General features: G+C 44.9%; 1 long non-coding RNA gene across 1 annotated transcript in view; it reads left to right on the top strand.

Moving 5' to 3' along the window:
• Positions 1–27,757, top strand: part of LOC142477229 (uncharacterized) — a 36,225-nt gene that overhangs the window by 783 nt on the left and 7,685 nt on the right. The window lies entirely within an intron of this gene.

Here is a 27,757-nt window from a genome sequence, read left to right as displayed (position 1 = left end):
CTTAAATATAGTACTAGTTGGAGCATAACAGAGTCCCATTGAAGGCGTAGCTTCCGTATGAACACAGCAAATATCCCTCCCGTGTCGGCTGTTAGCGTGGCTCAGCTGTTCAAGCCGAGGGTAGATTCCACTGTCGTCACTGCGAGCAGCGCTGGGTAGAGGACGTAGTGGTAAAGCCCTTTAAACTCTGCACACAAGAACCAAAACGCTAGCAAATTGCCATACGGGGGGGAAAGGGAGTAAGAATAATAAAATACTCAAGTACAGCATCCAATGTGTTTCGTAAGACAACACTTCATCTGGGGTTAAAGCAACTATGGGAAGTGCCGGTATTTAAATGTACTGCAGATACTCAATTGGTTACAGTGGGTGTTAACATAAAAGACCAATCCAGAATCAATCTGGTAATTGGACAAGTGTTCATACACTTAAACATTACAAAGCATAAATAACAATACTTTTATACAAATAGTTTAAAATACAAAGTAAAATACAAAATAGAAACACCAACAAATCCGCTAATGAGATCTTGAAACGAGAAAAAACAAGCAAAAATTAGACACAGCTCGAGATGATAATATAAAAAACCGCAACACAATATGTTACAACGGTCTCACATAAAATTGATACTGCTCAAGGCAAAACACAGTTTGACAACTACATATCGCAGCGTAAAACGAATGGTGAGGGCGGGAATATTAACCACAATTAAGCTGTAAAAATGAGCAAAGAAAAGCGCAAAAAAAAACAGCAACAGACAAATGTCAAGCTAATAAAATAAATAAATATAGCAATAAAATACCTTCACCCCTTTTATTTGACTGTCGGCATATCTCCGGTACGTGCTATCTCCTGCCTACTACCATGGACACTTAGACTCTCTATTGTATCTATGAGTGTGTCATCCTACTGTGTGTTCAGATAACATACATCATGTCCTCCTAGAGTACCCCTACCCTCCACGTCATGCTAGCCAACCATGGTTTTGTATTTATTAAAATGATTACTATATATTCATTCACACAAATTAGTGACTGTATTACCTATTTACGAACCCAGTTTATCTTCTATTTAGGGTTCAAAATAAATGTGGCATTGAATCACAGATATATTTCATTCGATGGGAATTTATGATGTAAATGTGCTTCAGTTTATTTTATTTTATTTACTTTATTTAATATTTCTTACTGTATTTAATGACGTCTCAGCACTTCAATTGGGGCAAACTACTGTACATATCTGGCTTTAATTTGACCTGTCTAGGTTGTCTTTACTCCCCATACGCTTGACACTTAGGTTATTTTGTGATTTGGTCTAAGTGGCCACGCATGCGCATTGACCATGTCTATTTCCTGAAATTATACTAAGTGAATTTTCCTAAGTGGTCACGCATGCGCACTATTTTCCATCAGTACGTGCGTGAAACTAAGTGACAACGCATGCGCACTTGATCTATCTAGCGCCGTCGCAGCTGTGGTCAAGTGGCCACGCATGCGCACAGACCTCATCTAATTGCCGCTATCACGGCAAAATAATATCAAGTGAATAATTTAAAGTGTTCATGCATGCGCATTACGTTCAAACTGCGCCAATACAGGAATTGACAAAGTGTCAACGCATGCGCACTGGTTCTAAGTAGCGCCGGTATGAATTTGATTAAGTGATCACGCATGCGCTGTTATCACCATTTATTTATTTATTTACTCATTTTTTCCAGCTACTGGTAATGCGCATGTGTCCTCTGATAGACTTCGGGGAACTAATGGCGAATGCGCATGCTCACAAATGACGGGATCGATATGATTTAGAAGGATAGTACATACCTGACTTTCACCCAATTTGGGAAACAGTCGATATTCCCTAAGAGCCTTTGTTGACAATAAGATGTAAGTCAGTGTTAAAGGTATGCCAGATATGTTTTACAGTAGATACGCTAGCGCTTCTTTGCGCACGCGCAGTAGCGGGACGCTGATTAAGTTACCATGGTAACTATATGCCTTAAATAGTGTCCGCTTGAGCCCCACTGCAAATTTTGTCCCTGAGGAAGCTCCGTAGTAGGAGGGAAACGCGCGTTGGACGCGTGTTTGATGATGTCAGTCCCCTTTGTGGGGTTTTAATACAGTACTAGGCAGCCATTCATTAGATCAGTCAATTATATACTAAAATAGGGTAGTGGCCAGGCAGGATTCGCTACATTAGTTAAGGTCCTGTCCAAGAGTTTAAGCCAACAACCCTTATGATGGCTATTATCTATTAGACTGATCAATGTACTAGTGGGCTTTTTATGCTCACTTAGGCTGTTTTGCACCCTTGCAGTCTCTCATTTTCCAGCATCAAGCATATGTATTTCAACATTAGAGACTGCTTAGTTGCCCTAGTTATCTATTCATTTAATTCATTTTTATATGTTTTCACATTTATAAATTGGTAATATATGTTTTAAGTATTGACTATTAAAGGTTACATTTTAAATTTTGGGTAGTGTGCATGTAAGTGAATTTCTTTTGGTGTACAAACCATTGTATCCCTCACTTTTTCTAGCAATAAAATATGAATTAAAATATAATAAAGACAGGCAAATGTCAGAGAGTGAAAAGATCCGTCAAAATATCTAATACAATATCTAATAGACCACAGAAAAGAATATATATATGCCTGCAATGGTAATTTAATAGAGACCAAACATCAATCTCTTCATTCAGGCCACAGGGGGTTAAAGTTTTTAAAGTGTAAATCCCCAAAACTTTCCTGTTTGGATAAATTCTTGAGTCTATCGCCCCCTCTTCTATTAAAGGGAACCACTTGTATTCCTTTATATCGTAAAAGGGAGGCATCTTTATTGTGTACACTAGGGAACGCCTTGTGGACACTACTTGGTATACATTGTGTATTGGATACTGAATATCAACCCTACCACAGTAACAGCAACATACTGTTGCTAGTTGGGGCTGCTTTAAAGTGCAATTGCCATACTCTAGGAGGATTTCTTTGTGTTCCATCAGGGAAATTCTAGTGGTCATAATTTGGTATACTTTGTGTATTAAGCACTAACCTTGTACTAGCAATAGTACCATCTTGTTGCCATCTATGGTTGCTTTAAAGTGCAAGCATAAAATGATCTATTAAGGTAGTATTAATACAACAAATGTCTACGTAGATCTATGGGATTCACACCAGTACTCAGTGGAAACTACTACTAGATTTAAGGGGGGTTACTAAGTTCTCAATATGATCCAATTACTAGGGTCATATTTGATTCAGTTCACGCATACCATTTGCTCACACTATTCAAGATACCTTTAGAGGTTTTATTACTATAGGGAATATTTGATTAGAGAGATTACATTTAACCCTAAGGAGGGTATAGTTCCGAGAGATTACGATCCCTCAAGGGTGTTTACTACTAACACACCCGTGTCTGTGTTTATATGTGTTTAGGAGTTTAATATACCACACTTTATTTTATACATTAAGTTTATTAAAGATATATTTTTAACGAAGTTCATTTATCTCACCACAATAGGGGTCATTCTGTAACTCTTCACCATTCTCACTATCTTACCCTTAGACCAGTCCTGTCGCAGCATACAGAGATAATATTTTGTAGGAGAGTGCACTATACTAGGAGTTATTTTGTGGAGAATAACCTTTGCTCTAACGGACAATTCTCCACGCCTTTTGTTTTTTTCTGTTGATACGAACCCCAGTGCACCCCTATTTTGGTAATAGGAAGAGCGGGTGTATCTATTGTTTTTGTGGAAGGACTATACCTTACAAGTACTAGAAGAATGGTCCTGCTCCGAAGCTGTCAAGAGGCAGCGGATAGTGGAATGCCTAAAGTCCCCGGCTTCCACGATGGTAAGAATGCACCGGGAACAGAATGCAGACATTACGGCGCAGATGTTTGTTGACGTCTTAACTCAGGCCTATGGCCTGCAGGAAGACGAAAGTGAACTTTGGTCTAAATTCTACGGCCTTCGACAGAAAGAAGGGGAAGAACTGTCCGCATTCATCCACCGCATACAGTTAGTATTATGGGCTCTCTGCTCCCACAAAATTATTTCAGCCTCTGATATGGATGAATTTCGCTGCAAACAGTTCCTGAGGGGATCGCTCCCTACCCATCCTATAGCCCTCATGCTCCGGTGATCTCTCGTACAAGGGCGTCCTCCTACGTTTGAGGGGCTGTTGAGCCAGGTGAAAGGGCATGAAGCTCATGCACGGCTACACCCCCCAAGAAACCTAAGTATTCTCGCAAGGGAGAGAATAAGGGGACCCCCTCCCAGAAGCCTAATGAAGATAGCCACCCTCAGGAGACTCCTGCCTCCGCCTCCAGGTGCCCTGGAACCCGTCCTCTACACCCAGCTCCAGCGTGACCTGGGGTACGCGCTGTTATACCTGAAATAAAGAAGGTCACATGGCGGACGTTTGTCACACACAGCAGAGTGGCCGGCCACCTCCACAGAAAGCACCCCTATGACTAGCCCTGAAAGGGAACGCCCACAGGAGGCCTATAGTTGAGTAGGCCATATGGCTGTAGTACGGGTACTAATTGAGAGAATCTATGCCTCTGCCCTGCTGGACACTGGTTCACAAGTAACGATAGTCTACCGGTCCTTCTATGATCTTCACGTCCAGCATCTGCGTCTGCAGTCGGCAGAGAAAATGGTATTATGGGGCCTCAGTAGTCAAGACTACCCCATAGATGGAGTGATCCGAGTGAGGATGGACATACCGCAACTCAATACGAATTTGAATCATCCCATAGAAGTAGAAGCACTGGTGTGTCCTGAACCAAGGGAACATCCGATCTTCCCCATTGTATTAGGAACCAATGTTGATGTGGTGCGATCCTTGATCAGGGCATTTCTTAAAGAAGCCAGGGAATTGCCATTGTCTTCTCTGAGGATTCATCCAGCCTTCAAGGAAGAGTGTTACCGAATCTCTGCTCTAGAAGGGATTGGACAGTTCTTCAACCTCGATGAAGGGGGTGACAGAGATTCCACCAGGGGGAGTAAAATATGTGAGAGCTACGCCCAGCTACTCTGCTCATGATGGGAGAGACTGGTACTTCTCCCTGGAAACCATGCCCACAGAAGACCAGATAAGAGGATGGATTTAAATGCCTTGGGGGTAGAGCGCGGGGCCTCGTGCCCCCCCCTGAAAAATCTTGCGCCCCCCAGTTTGCGCACCCTTGACGTAATGTATAGGGATTTCTGTTTTATGTTTTATCTTAAGAAACTGCATTTACTGCAATTGTATGTTCTTGTAATCCTTTTTCTCTAATCTATTTTATATATATTAAAACATTTTAATATATATTAAAACATTTTAATATATATTAAAACATTTAATAAGGGATTCTTTGGGGCTCTGAATGAGCGGTTGCACGCTCTGGAGAGAGCATTTAAATTTTCAGACACTTTGCCACAACATATTTTTGTGTCAAGTGCATAGTTTTGTCTATAATAAACAGGGGCATGAGACCCTGGCGGATATTAATTTAAGATATTTTTATTTGCATAATTCTTGGGTGGTGAAAGCGTATAGATATGATTGCATTTAAGGGGTTAATATTAACTCATGGTGAGTTGGCAAGAGTAGCCATGTGTATTATCCCTGGTTGGATATCTAAGTCACGTGTCCACTTTTGTGCTGTTTGTGACAGATGATACAGTATATGGGGATGGATTGAGGGGAGATATTGTTCATTTGAGGGACCTTTGCAAAGGTGAAAAGTGGGCCAGCTTGCGATATTAGCCCTTGTTCCGTATGCAGGTCACATGCTCCCAGTGGGACAAGCGGTAACATCACTATGTACAATATGTATATTTGTGGATGTTCTTGATTCCTGCTCATCCTGTCTCCAGTTTGTCTCTAGTTTAATCACATTACAGTAGCAGTCGTTACTTATTGCTCATTTGAAAATTTTCTACTACTAACAACATACAGTATGAACCTTAATTACATATCTTATATTTCTTTTTCCTTTTTTTCCACATAAAATAAGGAACCAATACAGCAAAAAAAAAAATGTTTGTCTAGTAAACACACTGTTATTCTAATTGTGAAAATGTCCTTATAATTGCAAAGTTCCTCTTTGGTTAAATTTAGGAGATACGATCCAGCCGATTATTCTTTTCTTCCCCGTCACTTCCCTTACATGGTACAAAAAAAAATAATACTTCCTGGGCTGAAGGTGCTGACTGAATGCAAATGAAGATTAGACTTGCTAGTTCGCCAAATGAAGATTTTCTTCATTAAATGGGTGCAAATTAATGTCTCACCTTTCAATAAATATCAAATAGTCCATGGCACGGTTCTTTCCTCAATTTAATCAGAGACAATAGAAAACATCTGTAACAGCATCATTTTTAGCGTCTTGAATAACCGCAGGTATCTGGCAGCACCTGGTATTTGTTCACTATTTTCACTTACCAATCCCATTTATTGGGACCTTTATATAAGTGTAACACCCTTATCCACCTCTCCTCCACCCCCCACAGGGAGACCTGTTCTTCCCGGATAGGTGTCACATACCCTGGTGTCATGGTGCATACCTGTGAGGTAACAGCAGGCTGAGAGCTCCCTGGGTGGTATGGGAGAGTCAACAGGACAAGGTTTCAACAAGTCCTGTTAGGAACAAGATTTTTCCCCTACAAGCACTCCTTCCCATGAATTACACAGCAGTCAAGTGTGGGTACAACTGTGGTTTATTCACCAGGTTCCAGCCTCTCCACCTTTCTTCCACCCTGAATTGGCACCCAAGGGGCTTGAGGTCCAAAGAGCCCATCCTCAGCCCCCTAAGGTGGAGTAGCTCCCACTCCTCAGAGGAAGGGGACAGAACACGCACAATTTTGTGGTGTCAGCTTTTATACCTGGTGAGGGGTTTGTAACCCTGCCCCATAACAAGGCAGGTCCAGGTACTGACAGGCATCACACCACTGGCATTTGAGTCAGTGCCCTCCCAGGTATGACACTCCAACTGCGGGAGACCTGCACATGGATAGAGTAACAGTGTATCTATCCAGGCTACAACTGCAGGCTAGGCCCTGTGCAGGAGTTTAACCCCAACACTGCCTGTTCCTATCAGGACTTAGTGTTGAGGCCAGGGGAAAGGCTATAGCCAGGGGCACTAGGCTACATAAGGTTAATTTTCACTTCTATATCACTAGCACGTGATTCACAGAATTGGTATAAGGGTTGCGCTTTTTGTATCTTTAATTCACTATCTTCAACAAGGACATGGCTCTTTGAGACAGGGGAGCCTGGTTCAAATCCCAGTGTCAGCTCCTTGTGCCAGTCACTTTATCTCCCTCAGGCACCAGAGATAGATTGTAAGCTGCTTGTTGAGGCAGGGACGGTGCTGTGAGGTTTATGTGTAGCGCTAAATTGTAATCATGAAGCCCTTTGAGTCCCATTGGGGAAATGCGCTATATACAGTAAAATTAAATGGTTAAAGTTATTTCAGGAAGTCAGGGGAATATCCCCTAATGTTAGGGCCGTGCACTCCCACCACAATGGGATTGGGGCATATGATTGGTAGGGGCCAAGTCTCTGCAATTTTGGTATTATAGGTTAAAATAACTTATAACTCATGATTCCTCCATCTAATTTGAGAAAATATAACTGCATGCCTAAATGTTTAAATGACAAAGACAAACTAGGGTTGCAACAAAGTCTCATGTAACATAGGAACAACCATCGTTGTGAAACATTATATATTTTTCCTTGCTGAAACTGCAAAATCAATATTCCATTACTGTTGTCACTGCAGCAGAATGCTCCTTAGGACTCATGAGTTACCAGAAGCGGTCTCATAATGTGGTGAAAAATAATCATCATTAGACACGTGACAAACAGTCTTAAACTAATACACAATAAAAAGCGCTGTGACCGAACTAAAAAACTACCTCCCTGTGATAAGTAAGTGCTTCATTTTACAATGACCAATGAGTGGCCAAAAAGTGAATTCATTTAAATGATTGCCTGTGTGCAGAGAAATCAAATAATGTTAGCTGCCGAGAGGATAAAGCATACAGGTGCTCTCTAGTGCACTTGTTAAAACATGGATGAAGGGAAAGTAATATGATCCCCGGCGCTTTGAATGATATATAAAAATTACTGCATATAAGTCCAAATGCAATGTCCCAACAAATTGGATTGCAAAAGGTGGTAGCCCAAAAGTCCAAACTGCTGTAATCCTGATGGATTCTACTTCAGTATCATACAAACATAATGACAATCCGCTCACCTAATAGTACAAATTAAAAAACTTGGTGCAAGGGGGGAAAAAAGGGTGAGTGTGCCGAGCACGCGCATTTTAAGTGAAACTTCTTTGTCTTTTGTCACAGAAATTGTATTTGTGATGGTGATGTTTTTAATTAAAAATCAAAACACAATTTCAATTCCAAAACACAAAGAAGTTTGACCGCGTGCTTTAGCTATTTGCACGTCTTTGTATGTGTGTGTATTTCTCTCTGTGTCCTCCCCAACCCCCCTCTCTCCTGACTCCTCCCACCCCCTGCAGAGCTGCGGACATGGGGGGCTCTGCCTGAGTCTCCTGAGTAACCCCCCCGTGAAGGTACATGGCCGGAGCAGCCCCCACTCTCTCCCCCCAGCAGAGCTGCGTTCACGGCTGTTTGTCCTGCTGCAGCCAGCCCCCCGGAGGTACGGGGCCACGGTAACGCGCGTGTGTGTGCACGCGTGCGCTCAGCGCTCTTCCTCCCCCCTCTGGTTGTGCTGCGGGGGACGCAGCGCACTCAAGCCCCCCGTTACCGAACCAGAACAGGAGGCGACAGGGCACGGTAACGCGTGTGTGCGCGCACTCAGCGCTCTTCCTATATCTTCCCACCCCACTACCGAATGTGGGCATGGAGGCAAGTGTTGGCCTCATCTGCCAGCACTGACGTCACTTGCACCTCACATCCGTTTCCATGTGACAGCGGGCGTGTGGGGGAATAGCGGTCGTTAAGAGCGGTGCCGGCGGCTATCGCTGCCGCCGCCGCATATGTCAGCGTGCATGTGGGGGGAGCGGCGGCCGTTAGTAGCGGCGCCGGCGGCTATCGCCGCCGCATGTGACAGCAGGCATGTGGGGGGATCGGCGGCCATTACGTGACATCATTTCCGTTTCACATTTTCGTCTCCATAAAGCAGTTTTGTTCCATCAAAATTGACTAGGTGCCACTAAAGAAGTTTCACTTCAAAAACCTATAATATCTAACACTTGAACAAATGACCACCAGGGGTCACTAGAAGCCCTATAGTTGCACTCAGAAGTTGTAGCACCCAGGTACAGGTACTGTGAATAAGAGCTATTTTTATAAAGATACAGTAGTACCAAAGGAAAAGGGTCCAAAAGTCACCCTGCAACGGACTCACAACAGTCCAGTATTAAAATAAAAAATAATAAAACTGTATTGGTCTCTATAAACCGACAAAACACACAAAAACATATATATATATATATATATATATATATATGTTTATGTAGCCGGGACCCCCCCTTCTCGCCCTTGTTGTTGTTGGGGGTGGGTACGCTGCAGTAGGGAGCGCTCCGATATGGAGGCTCCGCGTCGTGCAAGACGCCATGTTATGGTTGGCACCAGTGCAGACTTAACCTAGCCAGAGGTTGCGCATGCGCAGGCAAGAGTAAGCAAAGCCCGCGAAGGAGGAGAGTTCCGATTGGAGGGAGGTAGCGAGACACAGGTCCCATCAACCCCCGCGGGTCCCCGTGATAGGCCTGAGCCAAGGGGCTGCAAGGTTAAGGAGGAAAAGGAGGTGGTTGCGCGCACGTTGCTCAGAGCTGGCTGGAGAGGAAAGGAGACAGAGCTTCAGTGTGGGGAGGCCAACCGCCCCCTACGTAGGCCACATGCCCCAGGCCCAGTTAGGCCCTGAGTCACCGTAGAGACAAGCGGAGCTAGGGATTTGCCATAGTGAGGTTCCGGTTCCCTTTATTGCCGCACTACCATCACCAGGACAGTTCTAAGTGGCGGGAGGCCTGGGCTCAGACCCCGCTAGCAAGCCGCAGCGTGTCTGGGTGGGATCGCCCTGGATATCCGCGGCTGACGACATCTGCACTTCGCTGACCCTTTGTGAAGATTTGTAGCAGCACCGGGTACTGGAGTACTCGGCAGGTAATTCTCCAAGTGCACCAACAATACCATCGTTCATTCGGGACACAGTGGCTGCGCAGTCACACTCATATACATATATCTGACTCACTTGAGGGTGGGAGGACTATTCCCAAGGGAACTGGACACGGTGTGGGATCAACCGGTGGAGGGAGACGGGAGGGTCGGTGTCCGCCGTGACGCTGATTAGAGTGTCTCCTCTAGGGAGGGACACCTGTGGATATGTGTAAGAATATTGCAAGTAAAGCTGATTGGTTAAGGTACACTGCTGTGTGTGTGTTGAAGGTATATAAGTCCTGCGAAGACCCACTTCCCCGCTGGCGGAAGCTGTCGCAGGTGGAGGCGCTGCATCAAGTTATAAGTATTGTGTGTACCCCAGGCTCTCCGTGGCAGAGGCTCAGACCCTGTGATCCTACAGGTAATACAGCATATGATAGTGGCCTGCGTTTATTAGGAAGCAGGGCTACACATATATATATATATATATATATATATATGTAAATACAACTGTATGCTCATCTGCATGTCTTAGGCAGGTCTGCAACCCCGCCTTTCCCCATTATCACCCAGCACACAGCACTTCCACTGCATTTTTAACATGGTTCCCTATAGGCTTAAGCTTGCTGCATGGTCACAGCTTTGCAGACCTGCCTAAGACATGCAGATGAGCATACAGTTGTATTTAGATTTGCATATTTGCTTTGCTGTGGAGGGTTTTTGCGCGTGCACCGCCCACAAGCCTCGCATCAAGCACAGCTGTGGACCCGCTCTGGACTTCGACCCTTGGCTTGCACTCTGACCTTCTGAACTCTCCGACCCTTTACCTCGGCTTACGTATTCCGACCTACCTCCCGGCTCTGGACCCCAGGCTCTCGGTACCAACTATCCTTCTGGAACTTTCCTTTTCGTCCGGCGAGTATCTTACTTCATCTTATACTCCCGTACGGTTCCTGACGCCTATCTTCCACTTTCCAGGCGTGCCCCCGTAGCTGTGGGTGCAGGTGTTACCCTTCTCACCTCAGTTTCGGGGTCCCTCCTTGTCCGTGGTGAGCACAGCGTGACATTATGCTCAGCCCCACGGATATGGACCCCGAAGAGGTTGAGCAACCAAGCCCCATGGAGCGACTTCTCCAGGTGGAGGCGCAGCTTACCTCCATGACGCAGGAGCTCTCAAGGATCTCCCTGCTGCAGCATTCCCCGGGTTCCTCTGCCATGGCAGCTGCGTCATTTTCCTCTCCAGGTCTTCCCGTGGCTTTTGATCCTCGTCTCCCGGCTCCCAACCGCTATGCAGGGGATCCCCACGAGTGCAGAGGGTTTCTCAATCAGTGCGAGATTCAATTCGAGTTATCCCTATCGCGCTTTCCTACTGCACGCTCCAGGGTGGCTTACATCATATCTCTCCTGAACGGAAAGGCTCTGGCCTGGGCATCCCCCATCTGGGAACGGGATACTGCCATGACGCGTGACTATCCTCGTTTTCTTCGAGAATTCAGGCAGGTATTTGATACGCCTGGTCGCCAGATTATGGCAGATTCCTCTCTTTTTCATATCTCCCAAGGTAATCGTTCTGTCGCCGAGTATGCTCTGGACTTCCGGACCATCACGGCGGAAACCACCTGGAACAATGACTCACTCTCCGCAGCCTTTTGGCAGGGTCTGTCTGACGCCATCAAGGACCAGCTGGCCACTATGGAGAGACCCACCAGATTGGAGGATCTTATTGCGGTCTGTATCCGCGTGGACCAGCGGTTAAGAGAGAGAAGACTTGAACGCACTCTTCCTCGTACCACCTCTCCTCGTTCTACCAGCCGCAATCTCGTCCCTTACCTTTCCCAACCCATGGATGAGCCCGAACCCATGCAGCTCGGAAGTTATCGGCTATCCGCGTCTGAGAGACAGCGCCGACGAGATGGTGGATTGTGCCATTATGCGGTCATCCTGGTCATCTGCTGGAAAGCTGTCCTCTCCGGGCCGGGAAACGCAAAAACCCAATAAGGTATGAGAGGGTCTCGTTGGGTGTAATTTCTCCCTCTTTTCCTTCTCCTAAAAAACTTCCCACTCGTATAATGCTGTCTGTCTCTCTGAGTGTAGGGAAGCAAGGAGCACAGCTGAAGTAGAAATCTGCAGGGAGAGTCCTGTAGAAAAAATGAATAAGGGGCACAACTCCGTGCTAAAACTGAGGGTGATTTATTGGATAATTGCACAGGGACAGAAACACAGCCCACACACCGACATGTTTCGTCCCACGGGACTTTATCAAGGTGTACCACATCACTATACCTCCTTACCTTTAATACACCCATTTCGCGCCAAAATCGCCCAACCGAGTACACTGCGCATGCGCGCCGGCGACACGTCGCATCTCCGTGACATCGCCTCCCCTCTGGCACTAGTCCTGGAGTCAGAGACCACGTCACTGGGATGCGTCCGTATCCACCCTGGAACGCATGCCAGCTGTGCTCCTATTGGGCGGAGGCGGAAGAGGGATGAAAATTACATTTTTTTTCCATTTTTTTACACTCAACAACTTTATTAGTATTAAAAAAAAGAGACAAACATATTTTGCCCATAGCTAAACTTTGCAAACAGACACATTGCTAGTCACTAGAGGCGAAAGTATTGCACTAGATGAACTTAAGAAGAACAAAAACTTGATCATTAAAAATGCGGACAAGGGGGGAGCAGTGGTGGTGCAGCATAGGGATGACTATCACAGGGAGGCTCTAAGACAGCTCTGTGATACTTGCTCCTATGCTGCACTAACAACAGACCCCACTAAGAGATTTCAGGGGGAACTAAAATCACTTATTGATGAAGGGACTATGTTATTTGTTCTTGATGAGAACGAGAGAGAGTTCTTATTTAATGCTACCCCGACTGTTGCAGTGTTTCACCATCTCCCGAAGATTCATAAAACTTTGATCCACCCTCCGGGGAGGCCTATAATATCCAGTATTGGATCTTTGGGAGATGATGTCTCACGCTATGTCGACCGGTTTCTACAACCGATTGTGAAGTCTCTACCCTCTTTCATACTTGATAGTGGAGACCTCCTGACATATATTGATCACATTGTATGGAAACCTAATATGATCTGGGTTACTCTGGACGTGACGTCCTTGTACACAATGATTACACATGAGCATGGATTATCAGCTGTTGGTCATTTTCTTTCCCGCACAGATATGTCACCAGCACAGACAACATTTTTATTAGATTCTATTCACTTTTTATTAACGCACAATTATTTTTTGTTTGATGGGGTTCACTATCTCCAAATAGTCTCACAAACTATCTCCAAACTATCTCACACCGGGGCGCTGGGGACTCAGCTGTGGGGCTTTACCATTCTGATGCTGACATCTCACCGCACACCGGGGCGCTGGGGACTCAGCTGTGGGGCTTTACCAATCTGATGCTGACATCTCACCGCACACCGGGGCGCTGGGGACTCAGCTGTGGGGCTTTACCATTCTGATGCTGACATCTCACCGCACACCGGGGCGCTGGGGACTCAGCTGTGGGGCTTTACCATTCTGATGCTGACATCTCACCGCACACCGGAGCGCTGGGGACTCAGCTGTGGGGCTTTACCATTCTGATGCTGACATCTCACCGCACACCGGGGCGCTGGGGACTCAGCTGCGGGGCTTTACCATTCTGATGCTGACATCTCACCGCACACCGGAGCGCTGGGGACTCAGCTGCGGGGCTTTACCATTCTGATGCTGACATCTCACCGCACACCGGGGCGCTGGGGACTCAGCTGCGGGGCTTTACCATTCTGATGCTGACATCTCACCGCACACCGGGGCGCTGGGGACTCAGCTGCGGGGCTTTACCATTCTGATGCTGACATCTCACCGCACACCGGAGCGCTGGGGACTCAGCTGCGGGGCTTTACCATTCTGATGCTGACATCTCACCGCACACCGGAGCGCTGGGACTCAGCTGCAGGGCTTTACCATTCTGATGCTGACACCTCACCGCACACCGGGGCGCTGGGGACTCAGCTGCAGGGCTTTACCATTCTGATGCTGACACCTCACCGCACACCGGGGCGCTGGGGACTCAGCTGCGGGGCTTTACCATTCTGATGCTGACATCTCACCGCACACCGGGGCGCTGGGGACTCAGCTGTGGGGCTTTACCATTCTGATGCTGACATCTCACCGCACACCGGGGCGCTGGGGACTCAGCTGTGGGGCTTTACCATTCTGATGCTGACATCTCACCGCACACCGGTGCGCTGGGACTCAGCTGTGGGGCTTTACCATTCTGATGCTGACATCTCACCGCACACCGGAGCGCTGGGGACTCAGCTGTGGGGCTTTACCATTCTGATGCTGACATCTCACCGCACACCGGAGCGCTGGGGACTCAGCTGTGGGGCTTTACCATTCTGATGCTGACATCTCACCGCACACCGGAGCGCTGGGACTCAGCTGTGGGGCTTTACCATTCTGATGCTGACATCTCACCGCACACCGGGGCGCTGGGGACTCAGCTGTGGGGCTTTACCATTCTGATGCTGACATCTCACCGCACACCGGAGCGCTGGGGACTCAGCTGTGGGGCTTTACCATTCTGATGCTGACATCTCACCGCACACCGGAGCGCTGGGACTCAGCTGCAGGGCTTTACCATTCTGATGCTGACACCTCACCGCACACCGGGGCGCTGGGGACTCAGCTGTGGGGCTTTACCATTCTGATGCTGACATCTCACCGCACACCGGAGCGCTGGGGACTCAGCTGTGGGGCTTTACCATTCTGATGCTGACATCTCACCGCACACCGGGGCGCTGGGGACTCAGCTGTGGGGCTTTACCATTCTGATGCTGACATCTCACCGCACACCGGGGCGCTGGGGACTCAGCTGCGGGGCTTTACTATTCTGATGCTGACATCTGAGTGTAGGGAAGCAAGGAGCACAGCTGAAGTAGAAATCTGCAGGGAGAGTCCTGTAGAAAAAATGAATAAGGGGCACAACTCCGTGCTAAAACTGAGGGTGATTTATTGGATAATTGCACAGGGACAGAAACACAGCCCACACACCGACATATTTCGTCCCACGGGACTTTATCAAGGTGTACCACATCACTATACCTCCTTACCTTTAATACACCCATTTCGCGCCAAAATCGCCCAACCGAGTACACTGCGCATGCGCGCCGGCGACGCGTCGCATCTCCGTGACATCGCCTCCCCTCTGGCACTAGTCCTGGAGTCAGAGACCACGTCACTGGGATGCGTCCGTATCCACCCTGGAACGCATGCCAGCTGTGCTCCTATTGGGCGGAGGCGGAAGAGGGATGAAAATTACATTTTTTTTCCATTTTTTTACACTCAACAACTTTATTAGTATTAAAAAAAAGAGACAAACATATTTTGCCCATAGCTAAACTTTGCAAACAGACACATTGCTAGTTTAGTTTAGGGTTGCATTAAAAACAAATGCTAATCACATTGAATAACCTTTGATAAAATAAAAATAAAAAGAGAGAAGATATTTTAAACAGTCACAAAACTACATTTAGACTACGATCATTTTAGAAGATTATATTCTAATCTAAGTAGATAAGTTTATACAAAAATACTATAATATGATTATTTGTATCAAGCACTAACTTTATCCATACACTTGAATTATGTAGTCGGAGTATAGACTGAATCTATGTGATTGGCTGTATCATTGGATTTTATATGGGGGAATAGAAACACTTAATCATTAAAAGAGTTGATTATTGAGAATTTTTTCAAATGTGTATATATTGATTTTCTCTTATTCATAACCCATATATTGATGGCACAGAAGGACATAGAAGAATTTTATTGTCAAAAAGTATACTTATATTCTAATATTCTAAACAATTAATAAATGAATAGTGGCATCATAAAGGACCCTCCTCCACTATAGAAAGTGGGAAAGGTCCCAATCGATATTCATACCGTGAGGCACCCTGGTTCTTAATGTGAAGATCCAGAATGCCTCACGTTGATCAAGCTTTTTAACTCTATCACCCCCTCTGGGTGACATCTGAATGGACTCAATACCTTGAAATTTAAAGTTTTTTAGTCCACCTTTGCTGCAGTTGGTGAAGTGTTTAGGGACAGGATGGTCCAGGTTCCCTTTGGAGATCAATCGGATATGCTCCATTATTCGCACTTTAAGGTTCCTAATGGTTCTTCCAACATATTGGCTGCCGCACCCGCAAGTGATGAGGTAGACAATATATGTGGATTTGCAGTTGATAAATGATCTAGTGGCATGAGATTTTCCAGTTTGACTGGATAAACATTTGTTTGATTTATTGATATAGCCACAGATTTTGCAATTCCCACAAGGGAAAGAACCATTAGGAACTGTATTACAATGTGTCATTTGTGAGGAGAAGAGACTTGGGGTCAGAGAATTCGCAACCGTCTTGGCCTTCCTATAAACAATATTAGGACCTCCAGTAACATATTGTTTTAATGTAGGGTCCAGGGAGAGTACCGACCAATGTTTTTTAAGGATATATCTGACTTGTTCAGCTTGAGAGCTAAATGAGGTAATAAACAGGGGTGTATCATTAAATCTTAAGCCTCTCTTTGAGCGGTGGAATAGTTCTGATCTATTGGTAGACGAGACCTCCTCAATTGCCCTATTTAGATCATCTGGTTTGTAGCCCCGTTGCACAAAACGATCAAACATTTCTTTTACACGTTCATTATAGTCTTCCTCATTGGAGGATCTTATTGCGGTCTGTATCCGCGTGGACCAGCGGTTAAGAGAGAGAAGACTTGAACGCACTCTTCCTCGTACCACCTCTCCTCGTTCTACCAGCCGCAATCTCGTCCCTTACCTTTCCCAACCCATGGATGAGCCCGAACCCATGCAGCTCGGAAGTTATCGGCTATCCGCGTCTGAGAGACAGCGCCGACGAGATGGTGGATTGTGCCATTATGCGGTCATCCTGGTCATCTGCTGGAAAGCTGTCCTCTCCGGGCCGGGAAACGCAAAAACCCAATAAGGTATGAGAGGGTCTCGTTGGGTGTAATTTCTCCCTCTTTTCCTTCTCCTAAAAAACTTCCCACTCGTATAATGCTGTCTGTCTCTCTGGCCTGGAATAACTCTCTTATCCCTGCCTCCGTATTCATAGATTCCGGGTCTCAGGGAAATTTTATTGATCAGAGTTTTGCCTATAGGAATAAGATTCCCTTCCGATCTAAAGCTGTTCCTGTAGGTCTGGAGGCCATAGACGGGCGTCCACTCCAACCAGCTTTTATTTCCCTGGAGACTTGTTCTCTATCCCTCTCCACGGAGGACGGTCACCAGGAGAAGATTATCTTGGACATGATCAACATTCCATCAGTAGATGTGATTCTGGGACTCCCCTGGTTGCAACTGCACAACCCACAACTGGATTGGGTTAATAAAGAACCCATACGATGGAGTCCCCAGTGCCTCAAGACCTGTCTTCCCCCCAAACAGATGATAGCCGGAGTGGATCTACCCGCGGAGTACAAAACATCCCTCCCAACGGTCTACGGGGACCTGGCGGACGTGTTCGATAAGGTGCGTTCTGAAGTAATACCCCCCAATAGAGACTTTGACTGTCCTATTGACCTTCTTCCCGGTGCTACCCTACCCAAGAGCCGTTCCTACCCTCTGTCCATACCCGAGACCAAAGCCATGGCCGAGTATATCCAGGATAACTTAAGGAAGGGGTTTATCCGCAATTCATCATCTCCAGCTGGAGCTGGATTTTTTTTTGTTAAGAAAAAGTATGGCTCCTTGCGCCCTTGTATTGACTACAGAGGTCTTAACAACATTACGATCAAGAACCGTTATCCCCTACCACTCATTTCCGAACTCTTCGATCGTCTACAGGGGGCAACATTTTTTTCCAAACTTGATCTCCGCGGAGCCTATATCCTTGTCCGCATCCATCAGGTCGACGAGTGGAAGACCGCCTTCAACACCCGGGATGGGCATTATGAATACTTGGTCATGCCTTTCGGCCTATGGAATGCCCCGGCGGTTTTTCAGGAGTTTGTCAACGAGATCTTCCGCAATCTCCTCGACAGCTTCGTTATCGTATACCTTGATGATATTCTTATTTTTTCTAAGTCCCTCTCTGACCACATTCAGCACACCAAATTGGTCCTGTCCCGCCTTCGAGAGAACCATCTCTACGCTAAGCTAGAGAAATGTTCTTTTCATCTTTCTTCTATTTCCTTTCTTGGATACATCATTTCTTGCACTGGCTTCTCTATGGACACAGTCAAACTCAAAGCTGTCTTAGAATGGCCACAACCCACTTCCCTGAAAGCCATACAGCGATTCTTGGGATTTGCGAATTACTATCGTAAATTCATCAATAATTTTTCATCTACCGTGGCTCCCATTACTGCCCTTACCAAAAAGGGAGTTAACACAGCAGCTTGGTCTCCTGCAGCTCTCCAAGCTTTCGACTCCCTCAAAAAATCTTTCGCTTCTGCTCTTATTTTGCGTCATCCTGATCCCGGGCTTCCCTTTACCTTAGAGGTAGACGCATCCGACGTCGGTGCTGGCGCTATTCTCTCTCAGAGACAGTCCCTACAGGCCAAACTTCATCCCTGTGGGTTCTTTTCAAAAAAAAATTCTTCGGCAGAACGGAACTATGACGTCGGAAACAGAGAGCTCCTGGCTATTAAACTCGCCCTTCAGCAATGGAGACATCTTCTGGAGGGAACGGAGACCCCCATTTCAATCTTTACTGATCATAAAAATTTACTTTACATCCAGAGTGCACGTCGCCTTGGGGCACGTCAGGCTTGATGGTCTCTTTTTTTTCCGAGATTTAATTATCTCATATCTTACATTCCCGGCTCAAAGAATCAAAAGGCAGACGCACTTTCACGTCAATTCCTGTTCGAGGACAATTCCGAAGTTATCTCTGAAACAATCTTACCCTCCAAATATTTAATTTCGGCCAACTCTTTCGATATCCTGGATCAGGTCATGGCAGCGCAATCTAACCTCCCGAGGGGCCTTAAGGTGCCGGTCGGCCATCCATATGCAGCTCCACGCTTCCTTAAGAAGATTCTTGAGTGGGGTCATTCTTCTAGGTCAGGCGATCATCCAGGCATTAGCAGAACTTCTGACCTCATTGGTCGTACCTTTTGGTGGCCAACCATGTTGCAGGACATTTCGGAGTACGTAAAAAACCTATCAAATCTGCGCCCAGGTTAAGACCGTTCGTAAAAAGCCGTACGGCCTTCTACAACCCCTTCCTATACCAGAACGCCCATGGAGTCATCTGTCCATGGACTTTGTGGTGGAACTTCCAACCTCTAAAGGGATGAACACCATTTTAGTTATCGTGGATCATTTTTCCAAGCAGGCCCATTTCATCCCTCTCAAAGGCCTACCCAATTCCGCCACCCTGGCAGATGTTTTTGTTAAGGAAATATTCCGCATTCACAGAGTTCCTCTTTCCATCGTATCCGATCGAGGTACACAATTTGTCTCAAAATTTTGGCGGGCCTTCGCTCGCAGGATGGATATCACCCTCCATTTTTCTTACGGGTATCATCCCCAAACTAATGGGCAAACCGAGAGAACGAACCAGACTCCAAGAAGGATCCTGCCCGCGGCGGCGAGGTAGCCCTTGAATACTGATACATTATTCAAGGCTGGAATACACACACACAGGCCTAAGAAAGGAATTAACCTTTCCACTGCCTGTACTAACAGGACTGACAGAGGAAAGGCCCAGAAACAGAAGTGACTGCCGGCAGGCTATGTTACATATACAACATTCATACATATTTGAAGTTTCATACGCAGAAAGTTAAAAAAAGCTATTATTTTTTTTTAGTTGACGTGGGATCATGTTAGATTGAAACTGAAAAGGAAAACTAGCGAAGCAAGAAGATTCTTTTCTGAAGTATCTTCATCCACAACATCAAGATGAAGGCACCGTAGTTCAAAGGGTCAACCTGAGATTGAAGCTGAGTTGACAGCTTTGCCTACAGTCTCACAAGTTGAAGTCGAGTTTGAGGATCATAATCTGAATGTAGAAGATGAACCAAATGAAGTCCAACAGGATGAAGATTTGACAGGAGTTGAAAGTGAAAATACCGCCAGTTTGAATTATGGTGACCCTGCTACTTTGTCCAATTTGCCGACCAGATGTGATGATCGAATGTTGGTGGAACATGGGCCAGAACAAGTTTAGCAGTACGAATTCTCGAGAGATAGTAATAAAAGAAAATACTCAACAAATCATTACAAAACTTGCCAATGGAGAAGAAATGCACCGTTGGTGGCTACAGTATTTCAAATTAAAGTACTTTGTGTTTTGCTTCTGTTGTAACACGATTCTAGCAGCGCACAAGAGAAGCAGTGAACATTTGGAGCATTTTCAAAAGTGGAAGGAACTTGAACTGCGATTGAAAAACAAGAAGAAAAAAAAGAAAACAGTTGAAGAACATTTGCACCTCATTAAACAAGAAGAAAATTGCTGGCAGGAAATCTTAGAGAAACAGATTTCTTTAATTAGAGTTCTTGCTATGCAAAAGCTGACCTTTTGGGATTACACGGAAAACCACACACTTTTGGCAATGGGAAGTTCCTGAAATGTGTAGAATATCTAGCTTTGTATCACCCACTTACGGATAAGCATTTTCATAAGATAAGAGACAATGAGGCACATGTACACTACCTTGGGAAAGATATACAGAATGACCTGGTTCTGCTTTTATCCAACACCATTAAAGAAGAAATCCTAACTTCTGCTCATGCTGCCAACTTGTACTTTCAATCATTCTAGATTGTACACCAAATGTTGGCCGTGTTAAACAAATTACGATGATACTTCAATGTGTGGCCGTAGCTTCAGTTAATCCACAAGCCTTGTTTGTTCCTCGCACTGCACATTCTTTGAATTTGGTTGTTTATGATGCTGCCACGTATTGCTTGGAGGCAACGACTTTCTTTGACCTAGCACAACGTGTATGTGTGTATTTCTTCGCTTCAACCCGTTGTTGGGAAGTTCTAATGCGCCATGTGCCTAATCTTACAGTGCAACCATTGAGGGAAACAAGATGGGAAAGTTGAATTCATGCCTTGAAATCTCTTCGCTATCAGCTAGGTGATATCTATGATGATGCATTAATTGACACCACCCTAACCCCTATCACTAGTTTTAAATACCTGGGCTTATGGTTTGACTCCCACAATAAATACATTTCTGACAACTACCCTAACAGGATCGTATGGGAATACTGTACCTCACGACTACAGTAGATATACAAGCTTTTTCAAAAGTAATTTCTTGTTGCAACTTTGTGGTGTCTCTTTTTGTGTGGTAGGACATCCTCTTTGAGATCAATATGACTAGCAAACATCTTTCTGCGAAATAATTTGACATATACAATACCATTAAGCAAATGAGAGAAACCAAGAAGTTTCTTGCAGACTGCAGGAGTGACAAAGGGTTTGAGAAAACACTGCTAGATGCACGGGAAGGTTCTGAGGAGTTGGAGATACTGGCACACTTTGAACCAGATCCGGTTCGTATTAGTTCTGTTTTTGGCTTCCTCTACAGTATAATGTTCACAGTTTGCAGAAGAGAACATCAAAGCAAATGATGGGACATTGGTTGAAGCTAGAGCAAGCTTTACACCAAGGGGACGCCAAAGATATTGATGCTTCAGATTTGTGCAGTGAATTGCGAGTCATTGCAAGAGGAGTTCCACAGTGTGCATCATCACCACCAGATGTATTGAACATTGCATGCAAAAGCAAGCTGACAGATAGTGTCCCCCACACATTTATTGCTCTCCGCGACTTCTTTACCCTGATCTTATGGTCTAATACAGGGGTGAGAAAACTGGGGGGCGTGCTCGAGATTTTCTGGTGGGGGGAGGGGGGGGGTGGGAGGGTGGGGGAGGGTGCGCGGCGCTTGCAGGGGCCCCGCTCTCTTCCCCTCAACATTTAAATTAAATGCCGGGGGAGCGGGCGAGGCCTCTGTAAATCCCCCTTACCTTGTCTCCAGCGGCTTCTGGCGATGCGTTGGCAAATTATGCTGTGGGGTCACATGATGTCATGACGTCAGATGATGTTGTGACGTCAGAAAACGCTGGAGAAAGGTAAGGGAAGGGGGAGAGCAGGCAGGGAAGCGCATACACAAACGATTGCACACTCCTGCTCTAATAGTACATATAAAGCCTTCTATCTGCTATGACACCATTTATGAGGGCTAGTTTTCAGAGAACTTAAACGAATGAACTCCTAATAGTTTTATAGTTAGTGGAAATGCAAAGAGTGAGCCCACTGTTCAATAGGCAATGAGAGAAAGCTTTAGATGGCGCTGTTGGTCTTATTTATACAGTAGCCAATACAACTTTCATTTTATTCTTTTTTGTTCTATCTTTGCATTTCACTTCATTTGTTCAGGTATGTATTGCCAGACACCTACCAAATATTGCTTTGCGCTGAGGAAGATTATTATTGCTTTAGGATGTGACTGGGTAGATTGTGTAAAACACATTTATTTACAAACGAAGCTGAAAAAGCTTATCAAATTTACAGTTAGGTCCGGAAATAATTGGACACCGAATTACAAGTTTTGTTATTTCGGCTGTGTACCAAAATAAATTCAAGTTACAGTTACAGTTAAATAATGAATATGGACTTAAAGTGCAGTCTATATGCTTTAATTTGAGGGTATTCACATCCAAATTGGAGAAAGTGTTTAGGAATGACATCTCTTTAATATGTATCCCCCTCTTATTCAAGGGACCAAAAGTAATTGGACAATTGACTCAAAAGCTGTTTCATGGACAGGTTTGGACAATTCCTTTGTTATTTCATCATCAATTAAGCAGGTAAAAGGTCTGGAGTTGATTCCAGGTGTTGAATTCACATTTGAAAGCTATTGCTGTGAACCCACAACATGCGGTCAAAGAAGCTCTCAATGCAAGTGAAACAGGGCATCCTTTGGCTGCAAAAAAAAAGAAAAGAAAATCCATCAGAGAGATAGCAGGAACATTAGGAGTGGCCAAATCAACGGTTTAGTACATTCTGAGAAAAAAAGAATGCACTGGTGATCTCTGCAACACAAAAAGGCCTGGACGTCCACGGAAGACAACAGTGGTGGATGATCGTAGGATCCTTTCCATGGTAAAGAAAAACACCTTCATAACATCCAGCCAAGTGAAGAACACTCTCCAGGAGGTAGGCATATCATTATCCAAATCTACCATAAAGAGAAGACTTCACGAGAGCAAATACAGAGGGTTCACCACAAGGTGCAAACCATTCATAAGCCTCAAGAATAGAAAGGCCAGATTAGACTTTGCCAAACAATATCTAAAAAAAGCCATTCCAGTTCTGGAACAGCATTCTTTGGACAGATGATACTAAGATCAACCTGTACCAGAATGATGGGAAGAAAAAAGTATGGAGAAGGCATGGAACGGCTCATGATCCGAAGCATACTACATCATCTGTAAAACACGGTGGAGGCAGTGTGATGGCATGGGCATGCATGGCTTACAATGGCACTGGGTCACTAGTGTTTATTGATGATGTGACAGAAGACAGAAGCAGCCGGATGAATTCTGAAGTGTATAGGGATATATTGTCTGCTCAGATTCAGCCAAATTCAGTGAAGTTGATTGGACGGCGCTTCACTTTACAGATGGACAATAACCCAAAACATACTGCGAAAGCAACCCAGGCGTTTTTTAAGGCAAAGAAGTGGAATATTCTGCAATGGCCGAGTCAATCACCTGATCTCAACCCGACGAGCATGCATTTCACTTGCTGAAGACAAAACAAGTAGAGATAGTAGGGGAACCCCTGCTGCGGCCTCTTAAATGAATTGGTGATGTGAACGGTGCTTGGGTGTAAACTGTAGAGAATGAAGGAGAGAAGGAACCCAATATAGCACTCAGGTTCACACTCTGGTGGTAAGTGAATGATTTAAAAACATAATCTTTATTAAACAGCAAATATAAAATATTGGTTGAACGACGTACTAAGGGTGGATTGATCCTAAGTAAAGAACACCATATTGGCTCTGGATCAAAATAATTAGTGTGTGCCAGATGATTTAAAATGAACCACTGGTACTGAGTTCACACAGTATTCCTAATGCGGATCTGTGTGGTGGGTGATTATTCTAGGTGTGTCCGGGTAAGTACCGAGATTGCAGGTCACAAGGATATAATATATATAGTACTTAATGGTAAGAGTGACCCAACTGATGGACATAAAAAACAAATACAATATGTATATCAGTGGTGGTATATATCAATCAGCTAAGCTCCTCAATAGAGAAATGTGTGTGCCCCTATCAGTGTCTGAATGACCTAAGGTTAACCCTTTGCATGCTATATTCCAGGGGTGTGTGGACCTATATTAACCAGCGTGGTGGGGTCAGAGGTGAGTATCCTGACTAAGGTCATAAAGGTCAGTATCCCATCTGGGAGACGCTGATGATATGGGGCAGGCTGGTAACTTCACAATCAAACAGAGTGCTATTGTGGTGGAAGCTGAAGGAAACCTCACAGAAACTATGCAGCACCCCAATTCTGCAGGGCAGCTGCAGTGTGCTGTAGGTAAGTTCCCTCAGTACTGTTAATCCGGAACACTGTCCCTATAATCACCTTTAGGAGGCTAAGAGTGACCGTCGGGGCACTTTTATCCTATGTTAAAACGCACTCGCAGACTACCGCATTAACTCGCGGTCTCTGGGAATCATGAGGAGGCAGTCCTGATCTGCGCGTGCACGTGTATGCTAAGGGATCTGTTTGATTGTGAAGTTACCAGCCTGCCCCATATCATCAGCGCCTCCCAGATGGGATACTGACCTTTATGACCTTAGTCAGGATACTCACCTCTGACCCCACCACGCTGGTTAATATAGGTCCACACACCCCTGGAATATAGCATGCAAAGGGTTAACCTTAGGTCATTCAGACACTGATAGGGGCACACACATTTCTCTATTGAGGAGCTTAGCTGATTGTTATATACCACCACTGATATACATATTGTATTTGTTTTTTATGTCCATCAGTTGGGTCACTCTTACCATTAAGTACTATATATATTATATCCTTGTGACCTGTAATCTCAGTACTTACCCGGACACACCTGGAATAATCACCCACCACACAGATCCGCATTAGGAATACTGTGTGAACTCAGTACCAGTGGTTCATTTTAAATCATCTGGCACACACTAATTATTTTGATCCAGAGCCAATATGGTGTTCTTTACTTAGGATCAATCCACCCTTAGTACGTCATTCGACCAATATTTTATATTTGCTGTTTAATAAAGATTATGTTTTTAAATCATTCACTTACCACCAGAGTGTGAACCTGAGTGCTATATTGGGTTCCTTCTGTCCTTCATTCTCTGAAGACAAAACAAGGCAGAAAGACCCACCAACAAACAACAACTGAAGAGAGCTGCAGTAAAGGCCTGGCAAAGCATCACAAAGGAGGAAACCAGCGTTGGGTGATGTCCATGCATTCCAGACTTCAAGCAGTCATTGCCTGCAAAGGATTATCGACAAAGTATTAAAAATGAACATTTTATTTATGATTATGTTAATTTGTCCAATGACATTTGAGCCCCTGAAATAAGGGGACTGTGTATGAAAATGGTTGTAATTCCTAAATGTTTCATACGATATTTTTGTTCAACCCCTTGAATTAAAGCTGAAAGTCTGCACTTCTATTGCATCTCGTTGTTTCATTTCAAATCCATTGTGGTGGCGTACAGAACCAAAATTATGAAAATTGTGTCAGTGTCCAATTGTTTCCGGACCTAACTGTATATGATGTAATCAAAGTCTTGGGGAGCGCAAATATATATAAAAGATAGAAAACACAAAGATAGTGCAATATGTCTTTTAAATGTGCAAATCAAGTCTTTAGTAACCTAATAGAGGGGTGGGTATATATATATATATATATATATATATATATATATATATATATATATATATATATATATATATGTGTGTGTGTATTGGGGGTGGGTGTATTTTTTATATGCATTGGGGTGGAGTTTTTTTAATATATGTATTTTGGGGGTGGGGCAGAGTTTGGTATGTATTTAGGGGGGTGGCATGTTTTTTTGGTCTGAGTGGATGGATTGAGTGAGTGGGGTAATTGACGGGTAGTGGGGGCGGGTGAGTGTAAGAGGGTGAGGGAGTGAGTGAGGAAAAGAGGGGAGTAAGAGTGAGACACAGGGGAGAGAAATACATGTGAGGTGGGGGGGGGCAGGGATTGAGTAAGAGTGGGGTAATTGATGGAGGGGGAAAGTGAGAGGTGAGACAGAGGGGAGAGAAATACATGGGAAGAGAGAGGGAAATGGAGGGGTCTTGCGAGGTGTGAAATTGGGGGGGGGGCGTGAGGTGTGAAACGGGGGGGGGGGGGTTGTGAGGTATGAAATGGGGCAACACTGCCGACAAAGGGTTGCCCCGGTGCTGGGCCCCGGGAAATCTGTGCCTGATTCTGACTTAGCCACTAATTGCGCCAGCTGTGCTGAAGCAGGGATATCCTGAAAACCCAGCCTGTTGGTGGCCCTTGAGGACTGGAGTTGGGCAACCGTGGTCTACACTATGTGTTTTTTAATTTTTCGGATGAAGGTTGCCACACACCAAGATGTTTAGAGACACTGCATTGTCACTGTTTATGGATATGCCTAAAAGAAATAGGAGTATGTGAGTACACACCCTATGCAGTCGTGCGCAAACTTCCTGCGCTGTGCCTCTCCTACTTGGTCGCGCCCCCCTTACCTCCAATGAAGCATCAAATGATGTTGTGGGGTGATGTGAAGCCACGTTGCCATGGAGACGTGTGGACTGAAGCAGGTAAGTAAATTTACAGAGGCCTCGCACTCTCAGCGTGGGGCCTCTGTAACCGCCGCGCCCCCCCAAAATATCGCCCCCCCCCCCAGTTTGCGCCCCGCTGCTTTATAGGATACTGAAGACTTGATTTGCACATTTAAAAGACATATTGCACTATTTTGTGTTTTCTATCTTTTTTTAATATTTGCGCTCCCCAAGACTTGGACTACAACGAATACAGGATTGAGAGAGCAATCACTAAAAGGGTTTGAGCTGCAATCCACGAATATTTTTATTTTTTAATTTTCATATACTAATTAATTGCACTAAGTTCTAATATTGAATTATTCACTTCGCTGAATATTTTTTTTCATTTTAGAAATTGCACTTTGTTTGGTTTGAGCTCCATTTTTGATATCACCATTTTTCAAATTTATATGATAAATACACAATCTGGTAACGAAAAATACTTCATTTGGTCTGCGGCTAAAGACAGCTTAAGTTTAAAATAGTAGAAATGTATGTTGCTGTACCTCTGTCAGGATTTGTATCTCATCCCTTTCCCAAATGTTGCTTATCTTATATGTTTGATGTTAGTTTGATGACACCTTTCATTTGCTTCTTAGCCATTTGTTAGGTTTTTATTGAGCAAACTAGCGCTGATTGATATGAGGAGATATGCTGTTTCAGCAGTATAAATACAATCACACATTGGGGAAAGCAAAACAAGGGGAAGCAGCGCATTGAAAATGTTGATACTATAAAGTGCATATCTTAAGT

Source organism: Ascaphus truei, chromosome 2, assembly GCF_040206685.1.
Source record: "Ascaphus truei isolate aAscTru1 chromosome 2, aAscTru1.hap1, whole genome shotgun sequence".
Classification (NCBI taxonomy): Eukaryota; Metazoa; Chordata; class Amphibia; order Anura; family Ascaphidae; genus Ascaphus; species Ascaphus truei.
Note: the sequence above shows the minus strand (reverse complement) of the source record. Positions and strands in the feature narration are given on the sequence as shown.